The 27,410-nt window shown below is 45.5% G+C and overlaps 1 protein-coding gene across 1 annotated transcript in view; it reads left to right on the top strand.

The window, feature by feature from the left end:
• Window positions 1–27,410, top strand: part of MGAT5B (alpha-1,6-mannosylglycoprotein 6-beta-N-acetylglucosaminyltransferase B) — a 275,223-nt gene that overhangs the window by 92,560 nt on the left and 155,253 nt on the right. The gene's annotated exons all lie outside the window — the stretch shown is intronic.

Consider the following 27,410-nt stretch of genomic DNA (forward strand, 5'->3'; position numbering starts at 1 on the left):
CACACTGAAAGGACTGAGCCCTGCAGGATGCTGAGTGCCACCCTCCCCCCATCCCATGCTGTCTATGAGAGTTGGGCATGCTTCGTTTTCTGGGGCGGCTGCTGCTAGTAGCAGTGCTGCTGTTCTCATGTGGAGGCTCAGCACATTCCCTGCCCCAGTCTCTCGAACTGGGAGCATTTCTCTGGTGCAGAGCTATTGCTGCCACGATGTAGCCACGTGAACCAGACATACTCACTACCTGGTGCTGGAGGGATGTAGCCTCCTGATTCAGTGGGTGCACTGAACGGCCAAGGGACATGGGTCATTGAAGAACCCCTCTCGCCCCCAGCTTTGCAACCCTGGTGTATGGGCCTGCAGCACCACTCAACTTGGCCCATGCCTCTGTCATGGCAGAGCAGCAGCCAAGCCAAGTCTGAGTGGGGCTGTGACCTCATGTGCCAGGTAGCAATGACTGGAGGAGGGAGCCAGGCCCTGCCCATGAGACAGAGCTGCCACAGTCGGGTGAGTGCAGGATGGGCTTGATTTCCAACCTGCTTCTCCCAGGACCACCCTGCTGCATCGGGGATACATCTACCTGCAGGATTTTTACGCAAAACCCCCCAGAGCATCCACACTTCAAGTGCATTTTTGCGCAAGAAAATTGATAGTAAATCGAAAGAACAGAGGGGCTTTTGCAGTATAGGTACTTCTCTTTCTACAAAGAGGATTTTGTGCCAGAGTTCTTGCACAAAAAGGTGTGTGTGGATGGGCAACACGGGGTTTTTGCAAAAAAAGAACCAATCGAAAAAAGCACAGGTGCTCTGGTGGCTATTCTGTGAATAGCAATCAGAGCTTTCTTTCAAGAGAGCGTCCAGGGAGTCTGGATGCTCTCTTGTGCAAAAGCGCATTGCTTTTGCGATGCACTTTTGTAGTGTGGATGCGCTCTTGTGCAAGAAGTTTTTGTGAAAGATCTCTTCTGCAAAAAGCTTCTTGCACAAGAAGCCTGCAGTGTAGATATAGCCTGGTCCAGGAGAAGTGTATGAAACAAAATACCGGACTATGTAGCACTTTAAAGACTAACAAGATGGTTTATTAGATGATGAGCTTTCGTGGGCCAGACCCAGTTCCTCAGATCAAATAGTGGAAGAAAATAGTCACAACCATATATACCAAAGGAGAAGTGTATGTTTGTCAGTTTTTGCACCCTTGGTTCCATGCTTTCTGTGACTCCACGCTGAAGCTTCCTTTGCATGGTGTGGAACTCCGTGGTCTGGGGTTCTGTGAAGGTGTTAGAACTCTCTTGGTTTTTGATTCCATTAAACTATTGTGAATGTTGTGAATACATTTCTCTCCTCCCTCCTTTATTTAAATTAGAGCTAAACCTAAAACAGACTCCCTGTATATGAAACTTATATGGCCATCATCATCCTAACGTCAAAGTGCATTTATCCTCACCACATCTCTGTTAAGTAGGGCAATAGAAAGGATGAATTAGAGTTATAGGGCTGGTTTAGAAGAGGGGAGACCTGTGCCCTAATACAGTAAATCAAAAGAACAGAGGGGCTTTTGTGGTGTAAGTAATCTTCAGCAAATCGCTTAGCAGCCCTGTGACTCAGTTCCCCACCTGTACCAAGGGGATAATAGTACAGTTGCATCTCACAGGTGTGCTGTGAGAAGTCCATTAAAGATGGTGATGAAGGTCATATAAATTAGGAGCTGTTATAACTGAGATGCAAAGAGGCTGAGGGTATGTCTACACTACCACCCTAGTTCTAACTAGGGTGGTTAATGTAGTCAATCGAAGTTGCAAATGAAGCCCGGGATTTAAATATCCCGGGCTTCGTTTGCATCTTGCCGGGCGCTGCCATTTTTAAATCCCCGGTAGTTCGGACTCCGTGCCCTCAGCTACACGTGGCACGGAGTAGGTAGTTCAAATTAAGAACGAGGAGTAACGGTAGTTCGAATTAGCCTAATTCGAACTACCTACTCCGTGCCGCGTGTAGCCGTGGGCACGGAGTCCGAACTACCGGGGATTTAAAAATGGCGGCGCCCGGCAAGATGTCTGGAACAATAGCCCTCTATAGGCCAAGGACATGCCTGGAGTGATGACTCATACCTAGGGGCTACCAGCAGGGAACACAGGGATAGGCCATGGGCCAGGTGACCTGCTGTAGCCAAGAAGAGACCAGGAAGGAGGGATAAATAGGCCATGTGGCTGACTCCATCTTGGTACTCAGCTCAGCACTTCATCCCAGAGGCAGCAGTGCAGGGATCGAAGGGCCGGAAAGAACTGTGGTCCCATCCTGACCTAGGATGCACAACAAGGGCTTTTAAGCCAGCAGCTATAACATCTCTGCTAGAGCCTGCATCAAGAACTGGGAGAGTCGATGCATGTAATGTATGATACTTTAGCAACCTTACTCTCATGCTTTTCTTTCTTGTAGCAATAAACCTTTAGATGTAAGATGCTAAAGGAGTGGCTCAGCGTGATTTGTGAGTACGATCCAGAGGGTAAATTGACCGGGGATCTATGGCTGGTTTCTTGGAACCGGACAGAACTTGTTCGGGGTAGGTGAGATTGGGTTCTAAGACCTCTCACCTGTGTATGAGGCCCAAGGCCATCTGGGGCACGGATATTGCTGGGGTGTTGGGGGGGTTTTGCTCGTGAGGCTTCAGGCAGGCTGCTGAAGCGCTCTGTGGGACTGCTTTGGGGCCTGTTTGGAAAGGTCACCAGTCTGGAGGCTGTAAGGAGCCCCGAATTTGAGTAATTCACCCTGAGCAGACGCCCTCAGCTGTGCCCAGAGCGGCCCGGTCCATCACACCCCCACCAGCACCCTACCTCAGCTAAATCCCCACCAGAACCCTGACCCTCTCCCCTGGCCAGACACCCACCAGCACCCTGTCCCCTGGCCAGACTCTCACCAGCACCCCGCTCTTGCACCCTCTCCTCTAGCCAGAACCCCACCAGCACTCTGCTCCCTCCCCCTGGCCAGACCCTCACATAACAATCCTGCGCCATCCACATACCGTAAACCTGTGTCCTAAGCCCATCATACTCCCAGCCCCCCTGCCCTGAACCCCTCATACACTACATCCTAAACTCCTGCATCCCCACAAGCCTATGGCTTGCTCAGCACCCCAACCCTCCACCTGACCCCAACACTCTCCAGCTTGGAGCTCCCTCCCTGAGCCAGCATCCCCTTCTCCACCTCCTCCAGCATCTAAATTCCCTCCCAGAGTTTGCACCTCTCACCCCTTCTCACACCCAAATCCCCATTCCCACCCCAGAGCCAACACCTCCTGTTTCAACCCAGTGAGAGTGAGTAAGGGCTGGGGACAGCAAATGATGGAGAGGAGAATGGAGAGGGCAGGGCCTCAAGGAAGGGGTGGGGTCTTGGGGAACGGGTGGGGTAGATCTTGACCTGCCCTGACATTTAAAAAGTGATCTTGGGTGTAAAAAGGTTGGAGACCACTGATCTTTAGTTAGTCTCTAAGGTGCTGCAAGACTATTCATTATTTTTTAATTTTTTCCAGTTACAGACTAACATGGCTACCCCCCTGAAAAAGTCCTCAGTAGGTCACCCTTGATATTAATCTCTGAGGTATGTCTACATTACAGCGCTAGTTCGAACTAACTTAGTTCGAATTAATTAATTCGAACTAAGCTAATTCGAACTAACGTGTCTAGAACTAAAAACTAGTTCGAATTAGCGTTTTGCTAATTCGAACTAGCAAGTCCACATTGAGTGGACTCTGAACAGGGCTTAAGGATGGCCGGAAGCAGTGCCGGCAGGGCATAAGAGGAGGACTTAGAGCATGGAGATGATGTCTCAGGCTAGCCGAGGGCTGCGCTTAAAGGGTCCCGACCCCCACCCCGGACAGACAGTTCTAAGGGGTGCCCCGCTTGCAAAGAAGTTCTGGCTTGGAGTGCCCGGAGTACCCACACTGGGCACATCACACCACTCGGCCATCAGCCCGGCTGCACTTGCCGCAGGCTGCCATCTGGAGAGAGGGGTCAATCGGGGGGCTGCAGGAGAGCTTCCACCCCCATAAGCCCGCAGAGCCAGCCCAGTCCTCCCCATCAGGGGCTCGAACCCCATTCCTCCCTCACCTCCTTCCACTTACCCTTCCCTAGCCCCCCTTCTTATTGATGTACAAAATAAAGATAAGGTTTCTTCCAACATTGACTCTGTCTTTATTGAACAAAACTGGGGGAGACTGGGAAAAGGAGGTGGGAGAGGGGAAGAGAAAGGCTGGGAGAGGGGAGGGCAACTAACATGATCAGGGGTTGGGAACAGGTCCCAGATGAAGAGAGGCTACAGAGACTGGGACTGTTCAGCTTAGAAAAGAGGAGATGGAGCGGGGACAGGATAGAGGTCTCTAAAAGCAGGGGTTGGGTGGAGAGGGTGCATTCATAAAAGTTCTTCATGAGTTCCCATAAAGAAGGACTAGAGGACACCAAAGGAAAGGAATGGGTAGCAGGCTTCAAACTAGAGAAAGTTGTTCTTCATAAAGCAAATAGTTAACCTGTGGAACTCCTTGCTGCAGGAGGCTGTGAAGGCTACAACTAGAACAGAGTTGAAAGGGAAGTGAGATCAAGTCATGGAGGTTGGGTCCATGGAGTGCTATTAGCCAGGGGGTAGGAGTGGTGTCCCTGCCCAAAGTTTGTGGCAGGCTGGAGAGGGATGGCACGAGACAAATGGCTTGGTCACTGTCTTCGATCCATCCCCTCCAGGGTCCCTAGGGTTGGCCGCTGTCGGCAGACAGGCTACTGGGCTAGATGGACCTTTGGTCTGACCCAGGACGGCCATTGTAAGCTCAGGGCTCAGGGTCGGGGGTCTCAGTGGACCCCCTTGATTTTCATGCACATCTGCTCCTGGGTGGCCAGGCTGGCAGCTCTCCTGCCCTAGACGGCCACTTTCCTGTGCCTAGTGCGGAGATCGTGGACGAGGTCCACGATGTCCACACTAGCCCAGGCAGGTGCCTGCCTCTTGCGGTCCAGGGCAAGCTCCCGGGAGCTGCCAGCCTGGTCCCGGGAAGAGGGGGTGGGCTGGGGGACATCGGGTGGGTGGCTCGAGCTGTGCCAGGTGCAGGGTCTGCTGGCTGGGTGCTGGCAGGCTTGCACCTGGCACGGGCACCGTAGCCAGCCCGTGCCCCTTTAAGGGGTCCGGGAAGGGGGCATAGAGTTTCCCTGGTGTTGGCCAGAGTGGCCACCAGGGAAACCTGGGGAGGGCTAGCCTCCCACTAGTTCGAATTAAGGGGCTACACACCCCTTAATTCGAACTAGCTAGTTCGAACTAGGCTTAATCCTCGTAAAATGAGGTTTACCTAGTTCGAACTAAGCGCTCCGCTAGTTCGATTCAAATTCGAACTAGCGGAGCGCTAGTGTAGCGCCTATTAAAGTTAGTTCGAACTAACTTTGTAGTGTAGACATACCCTGAGGGTATGTCTACACTACCCTCCTAGTTTGAACGAAGAGGGTAATGTAGGCATACCGCACTTGCAAATGAAGCCCGGGATTTGAATTTCCTGGGCTTCATTTGCATAAGCGGGGCGCCGCCATTTTAAAATCCCCGATCGTTCGAACCCCGTGCAGCGCGGCTACATAGGGCACGAACTAGGCTTCCTAGTTCGAACTACTGTTACTCCTCATTCCAGCGCGGCTACACGGGGTTTGAACAAGCGGGGATTTAAAAATGGCGGCGCCCCGCTTATGCAAATGAAGCCCGGGAAATTCAAATCCCGGGCTTCATTTGCAAGTGCGGTATGCCTACATTACCCCGCTAGTTCGAACTAGCGGGGTAGTGTAGACATACCCTGATTTAGGAAGGATAAATAGATGCTTCACACAATTACCAAACGTGAGTAGTATGTGTTACAGAACATTATAAACACGCTGATAGAATTATAGATATGAGTCATGACTAAGCCACCTGTTGGACTCTGTAACAATGTCTAATTATTGATTAGGCATTTCTTAAAAAACATCTACTAATTATTTACTAATATTTTTAAAAGTGGGATTTTTTTCAGAGCAGAGACTGCCTCTGATGATAGGTTTGTACAGCACCTAGCACTGCAGGGTTTTGATCTTCACTGGTCCTTTGGGCATTTGCAATAATATGAATAATCGGGACTGTCATTCCACAGAGGCTGCTGAGCCCTGGAAAGGAGAGGGATGGGGATGAGAAGTAGAGAAAGGAAGAGAGGAGATGGGATATCAGAAAATGTTTGAATCCTTCCCCATAATACAGCTCCCCCAAGGCCATCTTAGAGAGCTAAGCCTCCGATTATCACCAGCTGCATGGAGTTTAAATCCATGGTCCTTACTCCTCTTCCCCTCCCCTCCCCATTATTTTATTTTTTCCACCTATGGAGAAAATGCTGAACTCTCTCTCCTCGCTCTTTCCTGGACATTCCTCTCCTAGGGAGACATGCACACAGAGATCACAAGATGAGGGTTAAAAGCTTATGAAGACTAGAATGAGTAAGAAGGTCTATGAGCGCCTGGTATTTGGCTCCATTCCAGTTCTCTAGAGCAGCCCTACTCTTAAAATAAGACTGAGGCCATATTCCCACTTAACGTGGCTGCTGAGTTCTTTGAAGTTAAGCTTTGATTAAGTTAGTGGCAAATAACAAGTGGCAGACAATTAAAAAGATTATAGGTTTGCTCAGTTGCTGTCCCTCCCCCGCTTTCTTTGCTTTGCCTGGAAGTTATTGCCTCTGGGTTACAAGTCTCTCTGGCTTTTTCTCCCTCTCCCCTCCTGCTGCCCTCTGGCTTTCAAGGAAGAGAGGCAGGAAGTAACCCTTTGAGATATAGCAGCAGTCAGCCATGACCAATGGAGCCCATCAAATCCCTATGACAGACTGATACCTTTCAGCTGTGCTTTTCATTGCAATCCCACTAGTTTAAATGATACTAAAAATGGCTGTTTCTGGATCTACAGAGATAGATAGATGAGCACATATGAGGATAGTGATATAGAAAAAGGGAAAACAAGCACATTTGTGACAGGTCCATATAATACATTTCTGTTGCACATGTTTATATAACACATTTATTTCTTCTACCATGGAATCAACGAACAGATTGTGAATCGACTGTATTTATTTGCATCTTTGACCCCAAAATCTCCCCTCCAGGAATACACCTCTAATCCAAATTAGACAGCTCATAATAGTAATAGCAGTCTTACAGTAATTTCCAAGAGGTCTGAACCAAGTTTGAAACCCAGATGTACCGTACTGTACGAACATATAGTTACAGACAGCCCCTGCCCTGAAGAAATTATAATCTCAAGTGGCATTAGAGATATAGTTATCCCTGGTTTACAGGGGATTGAAGGACTTTCTCAAAGTTACACGAGGAGTTTGTGACCGAGTCAGAAATTGAACCCAGATCACCTGAATCCTTGCCTAAAGCCTTGTCCACAAGATCAGCCTCTATCCTGGGGGTGGACAATAATTTTTAATGGGGGGCCACTCCAGGATTTTGGCAAATGCTCAAGGGCTGCATTTCTACCAAGGGGGTTTGGGGTTTGGGACAGAGATTGGATGAAGAAGGAAGCTTGGGGTAGGTGACTGAGGTGCAGGAGGGTGTGTGGAGTCTGAGAGGGAGTTTGGGTGAAGGAGGGGGTTGTGATCTGGGCCAGAGGCTTGAGGGTGCAGAGTCCAGGCGGGGGGGGGGGGGTATGGGTGCAGGAGAGTATTCTCACCTGAGGGAGGGCTCTAGATGGGGTGAAAGATATGGGAGGGAGGTGTGACCTGGGTGAAGGGGGTGCAGAGGGTTTGGGTGATGGCTTGGGGCAGGGGAATGGGCTTTCAGGGTCAGGGAGGGGATATGGGTGCCAGAGAGGATTCTGGCCTGTGGAAAGGGTGTAGGAGGGGGTGCAGGGTCTGGGAGGGAATTGTGACCTGAGAGAAAGGGGTACAGAGAGTTTGAGTGGTGGCCTAGGGCAGGTAGGGCTCTGGGAGGTGCTTATCTAGCCAGCTGCCAGTCAGCAGCCCTGCAGGAACCTGAAAGCTGCAGTCGCAAGCTGCTCCACGTGGCGCTGCTCTGGGCAGGGTGAATGAGTTGGGGGGGGGGGGGAGGGGAGAAGAAGGGAGGCTTCATTGACAGCCTCTGCCACCAGTAAAAATATCTAAGCTGCTATTGGTTGAGAACTGGCCAATGGGAGCTGAGAGATTTTGCTGAGGGGTGGGGCAGAGCACAAAGCCTCCATCCTTGCTCCCAGAGTGGAGCAGCTATATTTAAAGTGGCTGCCACTGCGCTATGCTTAAGGGTCCTAGCGAGGCTGCCGTGGGCTGGATCCAGTGGCTTGGCGGGCTGGATCTGGCCTGCTGGCAGTCTCTTGCCCGCCCCCCACTCTATCCTGCCTCAAGGGTGGATGAAGTAAATGTAGAGACCAACACTTATTCTATTTTGAGCTCTGTGGTTGGTACCATCAGTACGCACACTGCCAGGACATGCACCCGTTGCTGCATCTCACTGCAGAGCTGGCAGAGCCAGGTGCCCAGAGAGGCATACACTGCATCCATTTTCACACTGACAGCTCCAGAGTTGGCATCAGACCTTCGAGTGATGATTTACTCAAAAGACGGTTCACATCATTTTGAAAAGCTTCCAACATTTATTGTTACTAATTTTTTGCTGTCACTTCAAGGCCTGCAGAAATAGTGACTTAAAGCAACATGTTCAAGAAAGGGCACTTGTGAAATCAGAAGTCTAAAGAGATGTCTTAGACCACATCTACACTCTATCCTGTTTGGGGTGGTGTGGAAGGTACGCGTAGCTACATGCTGCAGTGAAAGGTAGGCTGCGTTCAAGCTCTGATGTGTAGTTGTATGGGTCAGTGAAAGGCTCTGGCAAGGGGAGAAGGCAGCAGGGAAAAATTTCAACGCCTTCCTTTCCCAGAGCCTTTCCCTGCAGCAAGAATAAGTTCTGGCAGAGGGAAGGCAGCTGGGGAAATGCTCAGCCAGAGCCTTTTCCCACTGCCATTCCCCTTCTGGAGCCTTTCCCGACTGCAGCATAGAGGCAGTGGGATATGACTGCTAAAAATAGTTGGGCAGACTATGTCAGAAAGTACATCCTGGACAAGCAGAGAGCCATGTAGCAAGGATATACCCTCACCTTCAAGGACATATGTTCTCTACCCATCTAAGCCATTCCTCCCCATGTAGGACAAGCAGCAATGGGTTTAAATTGCAGCAAGGGAGGGACATTTACGTTGGACATTAGGAAAAACTTCCTAACTGTCAGGGTGGTTAAACACTGGAATAAATTGCCTACGGGGATTGTGGAATTTCCATCACTGGAGATATGTAAGAGCAAGTTGGATAGACATCTATCAGGGATGATCTAGCCCAGGGGTGGCCAACCCATTAAACAAAAAGAGCCGAAACAGTGGGGGGAAAAATGTGATGAGCCGCACCAAAAATAAATAAATAAATAAATAAATAAAAATGGAAGAGCCAGAGTTGTTGAGCAAAAAAAGACGCTGCCCCTTTAAAAATCACAGGTAGGCTTTTTGGCCACATCAGGCTCCTGTTGTCCACACCGGACGGCTCCCCTGCACCCGGCAAGCATAGGGGGCTGGGGCTCAATTGTAGGGGGCGTGCGGGGCGGCTTCATGAGCCACGGGGGAGGCTTTGCGAGCTGCACTTTCAGGGGTTAAGAGCCACATGTGGCTCGCAAGCTGTGGGTTGGCCACCCCTGATCTAGACAGTGCTTGGTGCGGCCATGAGGGCAGGGGAATGAACTTGATGACCCCTTGAGGTCTCTTCCCATTCTAGTATTCTACAATTCTGTGTATACTGCTACTTAACTCGGTGCTGGAAGGCTACCTGAGTGCATATCCCTCAAAGGAATTGTGCAGTGTAGCTGTTACACTACACAGGATCTTTTTAGGGGAAAAAGCAAGACGCCACATTTATTGAGAATACTGTATCAGAGCAGCTAGCATATGCTTCATAAAGATAAGCCCACACAGGACCTGCAGATGGTGTGTAGTTACCAGTCCGTCATGGCTCAGGTCCGTCTTGCTGGCCAGGCAAGGCTGTCTGAGTGAAGAGCTGGGTTTCCTCTGAGGCTCCTCTAAGGCCTGGTGTTGCAGGACTGAATGCAAAGTTTAGTGGCAAGGGCTCCCCCTTTTTATACATGTAAGTTCCCATTTGAGTCCATGAGTATTGCAGTGTCATGCTACAATCATCCATCCTTAAATGGTGTTAATCTCAGATTTTTCCGCATTATTCTTTGATGGTTATTGTCAGGCTTCCCATTGTTGTCTCTGGTTTGTGTCTCTCTTTTGGGAGTCTCTGCCTGTCTCTTGGGTTCGTCAGTGCTGCTAATATAAAGCAGCCTCAGACACAATGGATGTTTTCTGGTTATCTTCAAGGTTCCCACTTCTTGACCACCTGGGCACTTGTGATGGCTTTCACACATCTCCACATTTACAGAGCATTCCAAATAAGGATTACATGGGATTTCATAGAGGACACATCTTGGTTTACAATGCAGACAGGAGGTACAACTTAATTTGTAAAAACTTAAAAAACAATGAATAGGTTAGTAGCACCTTAAAGCACCATGTAAATGGTATCATGAGCTTTCTTGGGTACAATCCACTTCTTCAGATGACAGGAGTGTTGGAAGTCCAGATCCAAGAATAAATAAGGAAAAGATGAGGAGGGTCAGGGAGAAGTGGAAAAAAATGGAGAGGAGGAAGAAAAAGAGACAGTGAGCAAATCTACTTTAAGGTGCTACTAGATTATTTGTTATTTTTAAAGTTTTTCCTGTTACAGACTCACTTGGCTACCCCTCTGACATTTTTAATTTGTAAAGCTAACAGGAAGCAAGACCTTACAGCAGTCATTGTCTAATAATGAGAGACAGGGTGAAATAGAAGCATTCAGAACTTATAAGCAAGTCATTATACATCAAATCATTATGCTTATATTTTTATAACCATTACTAAAATATACATTTTGCTACATAGACACAGCCTTAAGTAACTTTTCTCTAAACAGTGTTATACACAAAATACATCATGATGTAATGTGGTTTGGGAGGGTTTCGGAACACAATTTGTGTAGTTTTTTACGATTGCTTTTCCAGAAGAGGCTTTTCCGCCATTTGGTTCCGTCTAGATGGGACCAAATGACGGAAAAACCTCCTCTTTTGGAGGAACCCTTATTCCTCATAGAACAAGGTATACAGGGCTCCCCGAAAGAGCACGTTTGCTCTTCCACAAAAAAAAGTGGAAGCGCAAATGCGTTTCCTGGATGCGGCGGAGTTTTTCTGGAAACCTCCCGCAGTGTACCCTGATAGGGGACACGATAGCAGTTTTCAAGTATCTAAAAGGGTGTTACCAGGAGGGGGGAGAAAAAATTGTTCTCCTTGGCCTTTGGCGACTGGACAAGAAGTGGGCTTAAATTGCAGCAAGGGAGGTTTAGATTGGACATTAAGAAAAACTTCTTAACAGTCTGGGTGGTGAAACACTGGAATAAGTTGCCGAGAGAGGTTGTGGAATCTCCATCATTGACGATATTTAAGAGCAGGTTGGATAGACATCTATCAGGGATGGTATAGAAAGTTTAAAAATTCTAAATAGAAAGCGAACACTTTGATTTTTATTGAAATGAAATGTTTTAATTGACCTTAAATGAGACATTTTCAAAAATGACTTTGTGGACAAATTATTTTTATTTCATTCTGATTTGAATGTTAGTGTTTCCTGAAGAATGGAAATTCTGAGTTTCAACTAACTCTGTTAAGTATCTTCAAAAGCTCATGATGCCATCTTCATGTTTTGTTAGTCTAGAAAGTGCTACCAGACCATTTGTTGTTTAAGTTTATGTTGTTAAGTATGTTTTGTACAGGGGCTTTTTTGGGTTGGGAGCTGCTGATCCACAGAAAAATCAGTCAGGGGCCACACACAAGTGAGAAAAACTTCCCCTCGCCCAAACCCTCGCTGATGTAGCCTCCGACTGAGAAGGAGAAAGACACTCCTCACATTCCCCTTGCATACTAGAGCCTACAGAGGCTCATGCTAGTAGATTTGTGTGCTCCAGCCCCATAGTGGGTGGCAGGGGGACTGGAGCACCAGCATGGGTTCCCCAGTGCTGGGAGGGGGGGAGCCTGAGCTTCAGGAGCTGGATCCAGGCAACCCAGGGGGACAGTCTGGCCCACAGGCGTGAAGTTCCCCTCCCCTGGTTTAGAATATGTGCTTCCCTGCGGTCATCCACCCAACCAGTCATACTCCTTACCAGAAGCAAAATGCAGGACAATGTAGCACTTTAAAGACTAACAAGATGGTTTATTAGATGATGAGCTTTCGTGGGCCAGACCCACTTCCTCAGATCAAATAGTGGAAGAAAATAGTCACAAAAATATATACCAAAGGATACAATTTAAAAAAATGAACAAATATGAAAAGGACAAATCACATTTCAGAACAGGAGGGGGATGCGGGGGGGGAGGGGGGGGGGAGGAAGGAAGGTAAGTGTCTGTGAATTGTTGATACTCCTTACCAGTTTTCTTTTACCAATCATTGTTTGCCTTTGCACCTCTTAAGGGGACTACTTGCTAATGTCCTGATAAATGTATCCTCAGGGTAGGCACAGAGCATATCTAGTTGTGTTCCCTTTTGATACATATTTGTTGTTGTGTTTTATACTTTTGCATTTGTATTTCCCTGTGGTCATTTCATTGCCTCAGAGAACCAGTTATGAGACTGGAATAATGAAAAATCTGGTCTTTACCTACTGTTTGGGTTCCTGGATGGTGAAAAGCAGAGCCTGTATTGTAACAGCATCATGAATGTGTCCATGGGGATTTCAAATAGCTGAGGAAAACAAACCCAAATACAAATAGATAAAGAGCCAAAGCATTACAGCAAATCTGAATGCAAACACTGAAATATAAACTAGAAATACAAGTATGGAACCATCACAAATAAAACATTTAACTGAAGCACAAATACTTAATCCTGTGGGCCCCTTAACACACTGTGAGGCTGTGTGATAACATATCACACTACACTATCATGCATGGGGAAGCAAGTCAGCTACAATAACTCAGTGCAATCACATCCCAGCACACCTGGGGCCCATGTAATTCCCACATTTCTATTATTGTCGGTTCTTTGAATCCAAATTGTTGACTTCAGATTGTCCTTATGGAAATGAATCCTGCATCACTGTAAGCTTGCTGCCTTAGGGAGTCTGTTTTAAAAGCTCTCTGTTTTGGGTCACTGTGGTCCCCCGGAGGGGAGTCAGAGAGGTCTGTCCCTTGGAAGTCCTGCTTGCCTGAAGTAGCTGCACAGTCTGGCAGAAGTTCGGGGGTTAAATACAATAAGAATTACAAAACTGTGTGCAGTTCTTATCTCTGCAACTGCTTCAGGACCCCTGATGTGGTTGATCTGAGCAGACCTAGTGCTCAAGAGAAATAGGAGAGTCAGTTCTCGTCAAATGTATTTCCGACTGGTTAGGGAAGGGAAGCAGGGACTCCTGGGTTCTGTTAATGGCTCTATGCTTTAGTTTTGAAAAACATAAGTATTTCTGAGACACCTGACACCTGTGGAGTGTGATATGTTATCATCTGTGTAGTTGGATAAACTGGGTATTGCTGAATACCTCTCTCCCTCTCAGAGATGTTGTGAGGCTTGGTGTTCATGCAGAGATCTGCGATCCTCTCAGGAAGGTTCCACAGAAGCACACAGTTCTCACTACAAGGCACAATGGCTTTGGATGACTCACTGTCTGCTACACATTTGTCTCCTTGATGAGTATCTTGTGACCTGCTTGTAGACTAGTGTAGACCCTGCTGTGGGACCAGCAGGAGCAGATGGGAACGGGATTAAAAATAGCTCCATGTGGGGCTCTCCTGTCTAGTGGCTCTCCATTGCTCCCTTTTGCTGCTGAGTCAGACAGCCCATCTCCGCACTCTGCAAACGTCCTTGGGGACTTAGATCATTTGTCTTTCTGTACGTACTTAATAACAAAGCACCTCATAAGATTTAATTTATTTATCTTCACAACACTCCCATGATGCAGGACAGTGTTATATTCCCATTTTATACAGAGCCTATCCCTGCCTCAGTTTCCCCAAGTGACTTGCCCAGGAAATCTGTGGCATAGCTGGGAGTTGAACACTGTCTCCCAAGCCATGGCTAGTATTGTAACCACTTTGCAAACTTCCCTCTCTATAGCCTGCTGCTTATTCCTGGGAGTGCCACTGACTGATTTTCCAGGAATTAATTGAAGATTGCACAATTAAAGTGTGTTAATTTCAAAGGTTTTTTTTCTAGCATTTCTGGTTAAAGATATTGAAATATCAATTTCGCACCTTATGCTCTAACACCAGGAACAATGGTCACACACAATTCCACTGTATCAGCATTGCTTTTTACATTACACATAGCTACTTGAAACCAGATCCCAATTCAAATAACAAAGCCTCAGATTTATAGATCACCTTCCTAGAGAAGAATGAGATTGGCACTCCCGGTGCTTTATGGAATATCTGTATAAGCAATCATTTCACAGACACCCCACTGAAATGCAGCTACCTCTAAAGTGGCTTCCCAGCATCAGTCCTCATCTAACAACACCACACCACAAGGGTTTCTAGGACAGGAAAAATGGCTTTCCAGAAAGAAACTGCAAAGGGGAATTTAACTAAGGACATTGTAATTAATTAGCTGGATTTCTGCCAGAACATCAAGGCAAACAGCTGAACTCTGTTGAAAAGTATCATGGGATCTTTCATGGGGGATGTTTTTAAAGGCCAGCACAGGTAATGGACTAGCTGTGTCCGCCCTTTTTGGGGCCTCTCTGTACTACCTTAGGGCTGTGTCTACACTGGGCCACTTATTCCTGAACAGCAGCCGCTTTTCCGGAATAACTTGCCAGCTGTCTACACTGGCCGCTTGCTTTTCCGGAAAAGCAATGACGATCTACTGTAAAATTGTCAGTGTTTTTCCGGAAAAACTATGCTGCTCCTGTTTGGGCAAAAGTCCTTTTCCGGAAAAACTGTTCCGGAAAAGAGCCAGTGTAGACAGCACAGTAGTCTTTTCCACAAAACAGCCCCGATCGCGAAAATGACGATCCGGAAAAAGCACGTCTACATTGGCCACGGACGCTTTTCTGGAAAAAGTGCTTTTCCGGAAAATCATCTTGCCAATGTAGACACGCTTTTTCCGGAAATACTTAAAACGGAAAACTGTTCAGTTTTAAGCATTTCCGGAAAAGGGTGCCAGTGTAGACGTAGCCTAGGAGTTTGACCTCTGTCCTGTATCTTGTGAAACTCTGTGTCCATCTAAGTCTCCTTCCATCTTTTATGGCTGTCTTTATTTTCTGTTATAAAAAAGTGTGTTTTTATATGTGTGTGAGAGAAAGAGGGATAAAAGGTAAGCAATGGATTCCACAGTAAAACAACAACTCCAGGTCAGAATGCTGGCCAGCTGTAGAAAAATCAATACTCACGTTAATTGAATTGCAACCCTTGTAAATCATCAGAGGGAAGCAAAATTAAAACTACTTATGGAAGCATCCTGGGCGAGCTTATGGAAATACTAGCTAGCACTGGGAATTAGATTCAGCCTAGTGAGCCGCATGGAGGATGGGGACTCCTTGGAAGTGACAGAGATGAGGTCAAAAGGGCTGATTGCCTGGTAGGGCTGTGCCATCACTTTTGGATGTGGTACATATGGGGACACCATTGGTTGGTGCTTCCCCCAGTGGATGGCTTGAGCAAGATAATATTTGCTAATGACAATTCGTCTTGAGGCTTAATTACTGCCAGAGCCCAGTTAATTTCCTCATGCTTTAAGCATTCATTTCTGTAATAGTTACATGACTCTGGATTCCCCTTGTAATTAAAGTCTTACAAAATGACAGTTAGTGGGTGACATTCCTGCATCTAGTTGCCTGCCAGCTTGACTATTCATTTCTAAATTACTGCCATCAATAGTCAGGCTTTAGATACATTGCTGACTGCACTGCATCTCCCCCGATGCAGGGCTTAGCCTTGATCATCATCTCTGACTACCTTGGGGTTTTGTTTCTGCACCAGGAGTGAAGGCAGTGTGAAAAGCACTATGAAGCAGGAGCTCAAGAAAGGACTATATTCAGGGCTCTGGCCCTAAATTGGAGTGTGACCTTTCTGTCTCAACTAACCCCACCTTTACCTTCCTACAGTGGTGTGTGGATTCCTTGATAGTTGCAAAGTGCTTTGTGCTTCTCAGATGAAGGGGCTGAGGAGTAAAAACTGCTACAGACTACTCCTGGCTCTGGCATTAGCTTGATACATGACTGGGACATGCCAACCCTCCCTGGCTCAGTTTCCCTGCCTGTAATAGTAATTGAATTCCTGTGGTTCATTTAATGGCTGTAAAGTGCAGAGTGATCCCCAATTGAAAAGGGGCTGCGTTAAGTACCATGTTAACTGAAACTTGTCTTATGTTTGGAAGGTCTAGCAAAAATTGGTTGAAGATAAAGGTGGACAAGAATTGTATGCAAGGTCTTCTAATAGAGGCAGAGCAGAACAGGGCTCAGTTGGTGGCGTGGCAGGAATCCATTATCTGCTCTCTTAAGACATGAGGTTGGCTACTAGACTGTGGCCTGTGTTTTGTTCTGTTATTATTGTGTGAAACTCACTTTGCTCTCCTGTGTTGCAGTGACAGAACCCCCTCTTTGGGCCTGTAGTGTAACAGCAAAAATAAATAAATGCATCAGTACATAAATAGCTTGGCATCCAAAGCCAGACACTGGAAAATGCAGCAGTGAATGTTCTCTGAGTCTGTCTTTTTCCTGCCCTGTTCCCCTGGGCCAATAGTCTCATTCTGTCATGAAAAAAGAAAATGCTTATTTGGCTCAGGTTATTACATGGGAGCCTACCAGTTCCTTTCAGCTCCCACTGTCACTTCCATCCTCTATCACTCCTCCAGCAGGAACACTGCCCAGAGCTAGCTAGACTGTGCTTGAGACAACCTAGTTAGGTAAAATACTGAATCAGAATTCTAATCTCTGGAATTCTGCTTGCCCACCTGGGGGCAGGCGTTGGGAGAAAGGAGACAAAGCAGAGGAGATCCCTGGCCTCTGGATGTGAGATTTTCCGTAGGTGTGGTTGGTAACTTGCTCCTTCATTCAAAGAGGAAAGGGAAAGGTGATAGTAGCCTGTGTCCTAGCCTCTTTGTCCAACTACTGAGTACTCAGGGATGAATCACATTGGGACTCTGAGGAAGGCACTATTAGTTAATTCATTCCTATTTTACCTAGGGAGACATAGGGGCTGTGACCAGCACAGGTATTTATATGATCACTAATCATTTGTGTTGCAGAATCACTGACAGGGTCCTGACCAAGATCAGAGCTGCCCTGTCCTGATCTTGGAAGAGTTCAGAGTCTAAATAGACAAGGCAGACAAAGGAGACGCAGGCATGGAGAGGAGAAGGGAGCAGTCCAAGGTTATATGGCAAGCTAACTGCAGAGTCTGGAATAGAATGCAGGTTTCTCAAGTCCCAGTCTAATGCCTTAGACATCTGCCTCGCCTCTGGGGTCAGAAATCACTGATATGGTATCCTGACAGGTATCTTGCTCTGTCCAAAGATGATAGTTTGACAAAAGCCTCTAAGGTGCCCATCATTCAGGTATCTGGGTTCCATTTGCTCTTGTCTAGTTCAGTTAGCATCATTCATCCACCCATGCCCGGGTTCCCTTTATTCCTGCCATCGCTGCCTTCCCCAGCCTTCCCCCTCATCCCGTCCCATTCCCCTACTCAGGGTAATTCTCTGAGGATACATCTACACTAGCCCTCTAGATGGATCTACAGAGGCTAATGAGGGCAACCGGAATTGCAAATCAAGCCCGGGATTTAAATATCCCGCGCTTGATTTGCATGTTCCTGGCCAGTTGCCATTTTAGAAATTGACTAGCCCGAAATAACTGCCCACGTCTTCATGCAGCAGTGAAACGGGATTCCGATTTGAAGCCCCTAATTCGAATTAGCTGGTAAATCTCATTGCAGGAGGAATACCACATAATTCGATTTAGGGCTTTAAATCAGAAGCCCATTTCACTGCCGTGTGTAGATGCGGGCAGTTACTTTGGGCTAGTCAATTTCTAAAATGGCGACTGGCCAGGAACATGCTAATGAAGTGCGGGATATTTAAATCCCGGGCTTGATTTGCAACTTCAGTTGCCCTCATTAGCCTCCCTAGATTGATCTAAGGGGCTAGTGTAGACGCACCCTGAGAGTCCTCCCTTGCTGGTTATTTTCTGTTTGCTTTCAGCCCTGTGTCAGTGCGCCGGGAGCCTATTCCTCACAAGGCTGCATGAACTGTGCTTCTCTACACATTTGCCTTTTATGGCAAAGTGAAGCGCTGACTCTGACCCTTTGGATCATTTACCAGAGAACCCCTCTGAGCTGCCATCCAGTGCAGAACTGGGGTTTGCCAGCTAAGCTGGGCAGGGAACTCTCCTCCTCTGGGCCTGTCCCAGAGCAGAGACGCCACTGGGCTGGGGGATTAAACCAGTGAGTGGGTCTGGAGAGCATCTGGGAAATGGCGGGGAGGGGAAGTCAGATAAAAGGAAGAGAACGTCTTGGGGTGATGGGATACACGCTCCCATTAGTGTAACTCCTTGGAGTACAGTGGTGTCCTGTCCATTTACAGCCGTGTGAGATAAGATTTAGGTGCCAATCAAGCCTCAGGTAGGTCTTGATTTCAGACCACTCTATAGTGGCAGCATAGATGACATGAGGGGACACGTGCCCTCCCCATGGGTAACATGCTCCTCCCCAGATTTCAATTGCTGAAGCTGGGTGCCATCATTCCACCCTGTTCCTGCCTCCGTAGGTGCAGATTACTTCTGAGTGGCAGACCACCTAGATGTCTGAGCATCATCATAAGGCGAATTAACTGGAGCTCATTTTTTGAGGTGTACGGGATCTTTCTAAAAAGGTTTTTTTTTCCCCCGAAAGAACCGCGTCTAGACAGCGGTTTCACTTTCTAAATACCCATTTTCAAAAGAATGCGCAGTTGCCATTATGCGAATGAAGTGTGGGAAACTCAAATCCCGGCTTCATTTGCAATTTTGATTTTCTAATTTACATCCCTCTTTTGAAAGAGGGATGTAGTTTAGACATACCCTCAGTGTCCCTTTTAGTCTGTTCCCCACTTGGAGACAGTGGTGCCTCTAGAACTTTCCCTCTTGGAGATAACTTCCTTACACCCTCAGTCAGGGATTTATCTCCGTCCAACACAGTCTCGCTATAATCCAGAATAGCTTCTCAGATGGAGCCCTCTGTGGTGATGGTGGTGGTGCTGCTGCCTCAACCAGCCAACATTCTTCAATCCTTCAGGACTCCAGAGACACTGAGCTGACTCTGCTCCTGCAACTTCTTCTTATAGGGCTTTCTGGCCCCTTGATTGTCAGGTTCCTCCTGCAGCCAGTCTAGCTTGCCTGGAGGATTTCTCTATGGTACTTTTATGAGACAGGGTGTGGCAAGGCCTCCACCAGGGGGATTTGGGGCCTGGTCCACCCCATCACACAGTCCTTTAGTTAGGTCTGGCTGGATACATGCCACATTACATTGTTTCTTCCTCCTGTTTGGATGAGCCTAACTCTTAGCATTAAAAGAATTCAAAATATGACTGAGCACCTCTCACCTAATATTTGCCTAAAATGAGCTGTTTCCATCATGGGACAGGTTTGCTAGAATGTTTGCAGAAAGTGAGTATGGAAGGAGAACAGACACAGCCAGAGCTAATTTAGTTCTTTTTTCAAGCAGATGTTCATGGCGACAAGATTGAGCTGTTTGCCTCAAACAGTGAGATAGAGTGAAGCTTACTGTGGAATACAGAACTACTGAAACATGTATTTGAAACATATTTTGTGTTATAGCATTTTTGTGTGAAATTGATGTGCAGATGAGATATTAAACTGCTCAAGATAGTTAAGACCAAAGCAGACCGCGAAGAACTTCAAAAAGATCTCACAAAACTAAGGCTATGTCTAGACTGCAGGCGGATCTTTCGAAAGAGAAATTCGCTTTTTCGAAAGAACGCACCCAGCGAGTCTGGATGCTCTCTTTCGAAGACGGCCTCTTTACATTGAAGAACGCCTTCTTTCGAAAGAGGAACTTTCGAAAGAAGGCGTTCTTCCTCGTAAATTGAGGTTTACTGCCATCGAAAGAAAAGCCGCGTTCTTTCGAAATAATTTCGAAAGAACGCGGCTTGAGTCTGGACGCAGGGGAAGTTTTTTCGGGAAAAGGCTACTTTTCCCGAAAAAACCCCTGAGTCTGGACACGGCCTAAGTGATCAGGAATAAAATGGCAGGTGAAATTTAGGGTACGTCTGCGCAGCAGTGTTATTCCAAAATAACATAGTCTGCGTTTACAATACAAGCAGTTATTTTGAAATAATGTTGAGCTGGAAGACTTCTTACTTTAACTCCTGTAACCCTCATTTTACAAGGAGTAAGGGAAGTTGGAGGAAGAGTGCTCTTTCTAGGACTTCGTGCTGTATAGACAGCACCAAAACTGAAATAAGCTATTTTGACTTAAGCTACACAATTCACTTAGCTCAAGTTGTGTAGCTTATTTCGGCTTTAGCTCTACTGTGTAGACGTACCCCTAATGTTGATAAATGTAAAGTAATGCACATTGCAAAGAATAATCCCAACTATACAAACAATTCGAGGGAGACTAATTTAGCTATCACTACTCAAGAGAGATATCTTGGAGTCATCGTGGATAGTTCTCTGAAAACATCCACTTGGTGTGCAGCAGCAGTCAGAAAAGCAAATAGAATGTTAGGAATCATTAAAAAAGGGACAGAGAATTGGACAGAAAATATCTTATTAGCTCTCTATAAAGCCATGGTACTCCTACATCTTGAATACTGCATACAGATGTGATCTCCTCATCTCAAAAAAGATATATTGGCATTGGAAAAGGTTCAGAACAGGGCAAAAAAATAGCGATTTGGAACGGGAGAGATTAAAAAGACTGGGAATTTTCAGATTAGAAAAGAGGAGACTCAGAGGTGATTTGATACAAATCTATAACATTTTAACCGGGCTCAAAAAAGAGCTGGATAAATTCATGGAGGTTATGTTCATCAATGGCTATTAGCCAGGATGGGTAGGAATGGTACCCTAACCTGTTTGTCAGAGGGTGGAAATGGATGACAGGAGAGGAATCACATGATGATTCCCTGGTTCTGTTAACTCCCTCTGGAGCATCTGACATTGGCCACTATTGGAAGACAGGATACTGGGCTAGATGGCCCTTTGGTCTGACCCAGTATGGCCATTCTTATGTTCTTATGATGCCTCTGAGATCGCAAGATGAAAGGTGTTATACAAGGACTAGGTATTATTATTCAAATTTATTATTATTTCTGTGGAACATAATGCTTGTAACTTATACAGTCTTTTTCATATATGATTCTTAAAGCACTTGGAAGAGCGGAGTGCACATCATTATACTTATTTTATTGTGGGAGGGAAATGGAGTGGCAAGGTAACTTGGGGATGTTCACACTGCAAACAGGTAGCAAAGTGGAGAATGAGATGCCGTCTCCTGCATTCACAGTACTTGTCCCTATGTGAGGAGGTTGTATAGTGTATTGGCTAAAGGAGAGGACTTGGGGTCAAAACTTCTTGGTTCTGTTCCCAGCTCTGATACTTTGAGTTACCATATGACTCTGTATCAGTAACATAACTGCTCTGTGCCTCAGTTTCCCCATCTTTGAAAAGGTAGATACTAACACACACCTTTGTGAAGAGAGATATGAGATCCTTTGGTGAATGGTGCTACACAGCTATTAAATACCATTATATACTTCTATAAACAATGTCCTATCTTGGAAAAACTGCATTACTTAACTAAAATCATTACCTACAACAGTTAAAAGCTAAACAAACCTGATGGGGAAGCAAGTGTGTTTAGGGTTTGTATTATCAATATAATAGACAGAAACAAATTTATCTTTTTATAATGCTCATTTTATAAGAGGCAATAAAAATACAGTGCCTGCTATACACATGCTATATCTAAACTGGTGCTGCAAAATCAGAGGTATGAGACAAAGCAAAGAGAACCAAATTAATGCCTTCAAAAAGTAAAGGAGCAATTGACCTCAAGCAACATTATCCTGGACATGATCTGCCAGTGGGGGAAGATATATCTTCATAGGAGTTTTTGAAACAAGATAAATATTGTATATGGTGTTTTACAAATGACATTGTGATCTGAATCTTAATCAACACAAGGAAATATAAATCTAAAAATAATAAAGGTAAAGTCAATGTGGATTGTTAGAAGTAAAAGTACTATATTTGCAGTAATAAACGTTTTTAAGATCCCAGGGAAAAAATCATTCTAGAAAACCTACAGTAATTTACTCTAGTTTCATTCACTGGTGAATCTCCGGCACAGTTTGATAGGATTTATATCTCCACTACTGAAGCTTGCAGGGTTTTTGTTGTTGTTGTTTTTTAAGAACACATTCCTACGCTCTGCTTACTGCTTTCTGGTTAGCAGGTTACTGCTTTGGCTGTGCTGGGGTAGGAAATTGATAATTCAGCCAAGCCATCATAATGAGAGGTAGGCAATTCTTTTTTGTCCAATAGCAAATTCTGTGAAAAATGTGGTTTCAGTTCAAACAAGACAATTTGTGAATTTAGGCTGAATTTGGTTAATAGTTTTGGCCAAATAAAAAACAACTATTTTATTTTGAAATGTTGAATTGACACAAACAAATGCTTTTCATTCTTTGTTTTGGCAAGAAAAAACTAACAAATTAAGTTTGAAACAAAACATTTTTTCACTGATATCACTGAACCAGAAAATCAATTATTTGTTCAGTTCTAATAATAGTACAGTTATGTAATAGCAGCACCCAGAGCACTCACTGAGGTCAGCTCTGCTAGACCCTCTATATACAGATATTAAGGTAGAGGCCTGATCATCACTTACACTGCTGACCTGGCTGCATAAATAGCTGCTGGTAGTGTAAATGAAAATTAAGACAACCTTCCCTGCTCCTAAGAGCTTTTAGTCTAAGGCCCCAATCTTGGAAAAACTGGGCCAATTAATATGAAATGATTCAGCCTTTTAAAAATTCTAGCAACAATTTTTGATGTAGGCTCTGTTCCTATAATAAGCATGCAGCCTGACCCCTGAATGTGTATTGGTCAAAGACCTCCTGCATAGTCAGTTCCATAGGTTACTGTCATTACATAATGGGTAAAAGCCCTTAAAACAGAGGTAAGTGTGATTTAACTGGTATATAGGTTTTGTGCTGACCCTCTGTGTGGGGTGAATTCCACCCTTGGTAATATTTCTTAAACTCTTTCACTTTTTTATAACAAATAATAGTATTTAACTAGTCCCTATCCTGTTCTGCTATCAATAATCAGGAAATACCATTCTTCTCGTTGGCTTCAATCACTATCAATAAAGCATGATGTTCCAGCAAGTTACAGCAAAACCCTTTTATCTCTATGAGGTACCCAGTTTAAATATTTTATTTGCTCGTCCTCTGCCTAAGTTGTAAATCATTTTAATGATAGTTTTAGTAATTTATGCTTAACCTTTCTTGCCATCTGTTTAGTAGCTTAAATCAAAAGTGTTTCTAAACTGCATGCTGGATGCAAATTCAGGAAGTAGGATGAAATATCTTGATGTAATAAATGTTTTGTATCAACTTCTGTCTGAGTCAGTGTGGCAAAATAGAAAACGTAACTGGCACAAGATTTTGGTTCAGTCAGTTTAAAATAATATTTTCAACAGTTGTTTTTTGCTTTAATATATGACAAAACTCCAAGAACCATGATGGACATTTTCTGTGTCATTATTTAGCTCCAAAATAGCTAAAGTGAGGAGAATATCCCTGTGCCTTCTTGGTCCTATTCACTTCAGTTTATATTTTCTCATAAATTTCCTTAGCACCTTTCATGGAAAGCTTTGCAGTAAAACTTTGAGGCTGCGTCTAGACTGGCATGATTTTGTGCAAAAGCATTTGCTTTTGCGCAAAATCTTGCTGCCTGTCTACACTGGCTGCGAGTATTTGCGCAAGAACATTGACTTTGTAATGTACAAAATCAGTGGTTCTTGTGCAAAGACTCTGACGCTCCTGCTCAGGGATAAGCCCTCTTGCGCAAGTATTCTTGCACAAGAGGTCCAGTGTAGACAGCAATGTTAATTTCCTGTGCAAGAAAGCCCGATGGCTAAAATGGCCATCAGAGTTTTCTTGCGCAAGAGAACATCTACACTGGCACGGATGCTTTTGCTCAAAAGCAAATCTTTTTGCTTTGTGGGGTGAATTCCACCCTTGGTAATATTTCTTAAACTCTTTCACTTTTTTATAACAAATAATAGTATTTACATAGTCCCTATCCTGTTCTGCTATCACTAATCAGGAAATACCATTCTATTTCCTGTCAGTATAGACGCTTTCTTGCGCAAACACTTTTAACGGAAAAACTTTTCCTTTAAAAGTATTTGCGCAAAATCATGCCAGTGTAGATGCAGCCAAAGTGATATGAATTTCCTGTCTAAAGAGAAGTGAAGGCATATTTGAGTTCTATAATCAAATATGCATTTTACATCCAGGATCTCTGACGTAAGGAACAGCTGGGGGTTACTAGAGTTAGTCAAACTATTGGGCATGAATTCTGGCTCAGCTCCTCAGCTGGTGTAAACCACAGAATTGCTGGATCCAGTGGAGTTAAGGGATTTACACTCATGTGGAATCTGACTTCGTCTGAGGGTATTTGTTGACCCCATATCTCAGGTCTGGCTGAACTGTGCTCATCACAGGAAATGAGATGCAGGCCAAAGGTGGCTTTAATCCTTTGAGTATATCTACACTGCACACTAAGCCTTGGTCTTGTGGCTTTGGTATTTCCAAGTCCACATCTCAGTCTCACAGACATGCTAATGTGTCTCTGCCTTGAGCTGCGTACACACTGCAAGATGACAGAGTTCTGAGTCCTGACTGGATTTGGGTTCTGACCTATTGTCCTTACATGGTCCTCGGTCCCAGGTTCTGCGTGCTTGTTGAGCCCAGATTGTTTTGTCTGTGGACAGAAGCAGGGCTTGGACTCAAACCTTACTCAGAGCCTGGACTATGAGTAGGCAGTGTAGACATATACTTTATGTATGGCTTTGTGTATGGCTCTCTAATTCTGGTTTGAGCTGGTCAGATCCTAGCTTGTGAGAGAGAAGTCAGAGGCACAAGTTAGTGTTTAATGCATCTGTTATGACCTCCACAGGCTGTTCAAGCAGCTATGAGTGGCTGGGGTACAGAATTGCTACATCAATGCCCCACTTCATTTTTCCATGTTCCTTTTGCCTGAGATTGAGGGGCTTACATGAGGAGTGCTCCCAGCTGGATAGGTCCACCAGGTTCACATCTTCTTTGTGTTGCTGCAGCAACACACATGCTCCTGAGTGCATCTGCGGATTAGGCCCATTATTTGTGAGTAGCTGCTGAATACTTGGAATAACCTATTACTTGTCCACAAGCTGTTACTTTCCACTGTTCCTCATCAATGGTGTGAAGTTGGTTGCCTATGTCACATGGCAAAGTGATGAAAGGTCCAGAAAACATGGCCATAACCAGAAAGATTGAAAAAAAATGGGCTTGTTTACTCTGGAGCACAGAAGACTGAGGTGGGACTTGGTAACAATCTTCAAGTATGTAGAAGACTGTTCTGAAGAGGAGGGCGATAAATTGTTCTCCTTAACTACTGAGGAGCAATGGATTTAAATGGTAGCTTATGTAAGGAAAGCCTTCCTAACTTCCAGGGAAGCATACACTGGAGCAAACTGCCTTGGTGGTTGGGGAATCTGTCACTGCAGATATTAAAGAACAGGTTAGAACCACTTGTCAGTGATGGTGTAGATCAGGGTGGGCAATAATTTTTGATGAGGGGGGCCACACCAAGATTTTGGAAAATGTTTGAGGGCCGCACTCTTCCATGATACGAATGGAGGAGGTGCAGGGACTAGGATGGAGGCTGGGTGCAGAAGAGAACTTGGGGTAAGGGTTAGGGTGCAGGAGGGAGTGTGGGGTCTGGGAGGGAGTTTGGGTGAAGGAGGCATTTGTACTTGGAGTACTGAACTGGGGTGCAGAGGTTTGAGTTGGGACCTAGGGCAGGAGGGGATTGGGACCTGGGTCAGAGTATTGGGGTGCAGGTTCTGGGAGGGTATTTGGGTGTAGAAGGGGGACAGAGTTTGGGTTATGTGGGGTAAGGGGCAGGAGTGGGGGTGCAGAGAGCTGGGAGAGGGAGGGGCAGGGGTGCCAGATGTAGCCTCTGGCCAGGAGACTTACCTGGATGACTCCCAGCCAGCAACCCGGAAAGTTTTTGAGGCAGCCCCCCTGCCTGCCCCGCCACTAAACAGGCTGCAGAGATCGTCTGCAAAAACTTCTTGCATAAGAGCGCATCAACACTGCACGGCTACATCTATACTGCAGTCTTCTTGTGGAAAAGCATATGCAAATGAAGTGTGGTGTGGAATAGCGCCACGCTTCATTTGCATAAGCAACCGTTTTTGTGCAAGAAGCTTTTGTGCAAAAACGACCAGTGTAGCTGGCTCCTTTTTGTGCAAAACTCCCGTCTTGTGCAAGAGCTGTTCTTCTAGAAAAAATTAGAAAGAACGGCTCTTATGCAAGAGGGGGTTTTGCGCAAAAAGGAGCTGTCTACGCTGCTCGTTTTTGTGCAAAAGCCTCTTACGCAAAAATGGCTGTTCATTACTTCTGTAAATGAAGCGCAGCAGTATTCCACGCCATGCTTCATTTACATATGCTTTTCCACAAGAAGGCTACAGTATAGAAATAGCCCAAAAGCACATTGAAAAAGTGATGTGCTTTTGTGCAAGAGAGTGTCCAGCCTGCATGGACGCTCTCTCAAAAGGAAACTCTGATTGCTATTTACAGAATGGCCACCAGGGCACCTGTGGTTTTTTCGATTGCCTCTTTTTGCACCAAAAAACCCTGTTCCCTGTCCACACGCACTTTTGTGCACAAGAGCTCTTGTGCAAAAAGGAGTTATTCCTAGTAGAAGGAGGAATATCTACACCACAAAACCCCCTCTGTTCTTTCGTTTTACTTGCGCAAAAATGCACTTGAGGTATGGATGCTCTGCTAGTTTTTGCAGATGGCCAAAAATGGCTGTTTTTGTGCAAAAACTCGGTAGTGTAGACCTAGCCACAACTTATGACATTCTCTTTTTGTTAACGACCTGCATAGCAGCAGAAAAATCTTGTCACCCCTACATTGTGGAAAGGGGAAATGATTTAATGCAGTGTTCTAGCTCATCAAGATATTATCATCTGCAGTGGAAACAGGAACTGAGCATTTAAAATAGAAAGAGTGGCCCATGTCAAATGTGTCACAAGAGCAACACTTCATAGAGGGTGA

The sequence above is a fragment of the Pelodiscus sinensis genome, chromosome 20 (assembly GCF_052426305.1).
Source record: "Pelodiscus sinensis isolate ZL-2025 chromosome 20, ASM5242630v1, whole genome shotgun sequence".
NCBI lineage: Eukaryota > Metazoa > Chordata > Testudines > Trionychidae > Pelodiscus > Pelodiscus sinensis.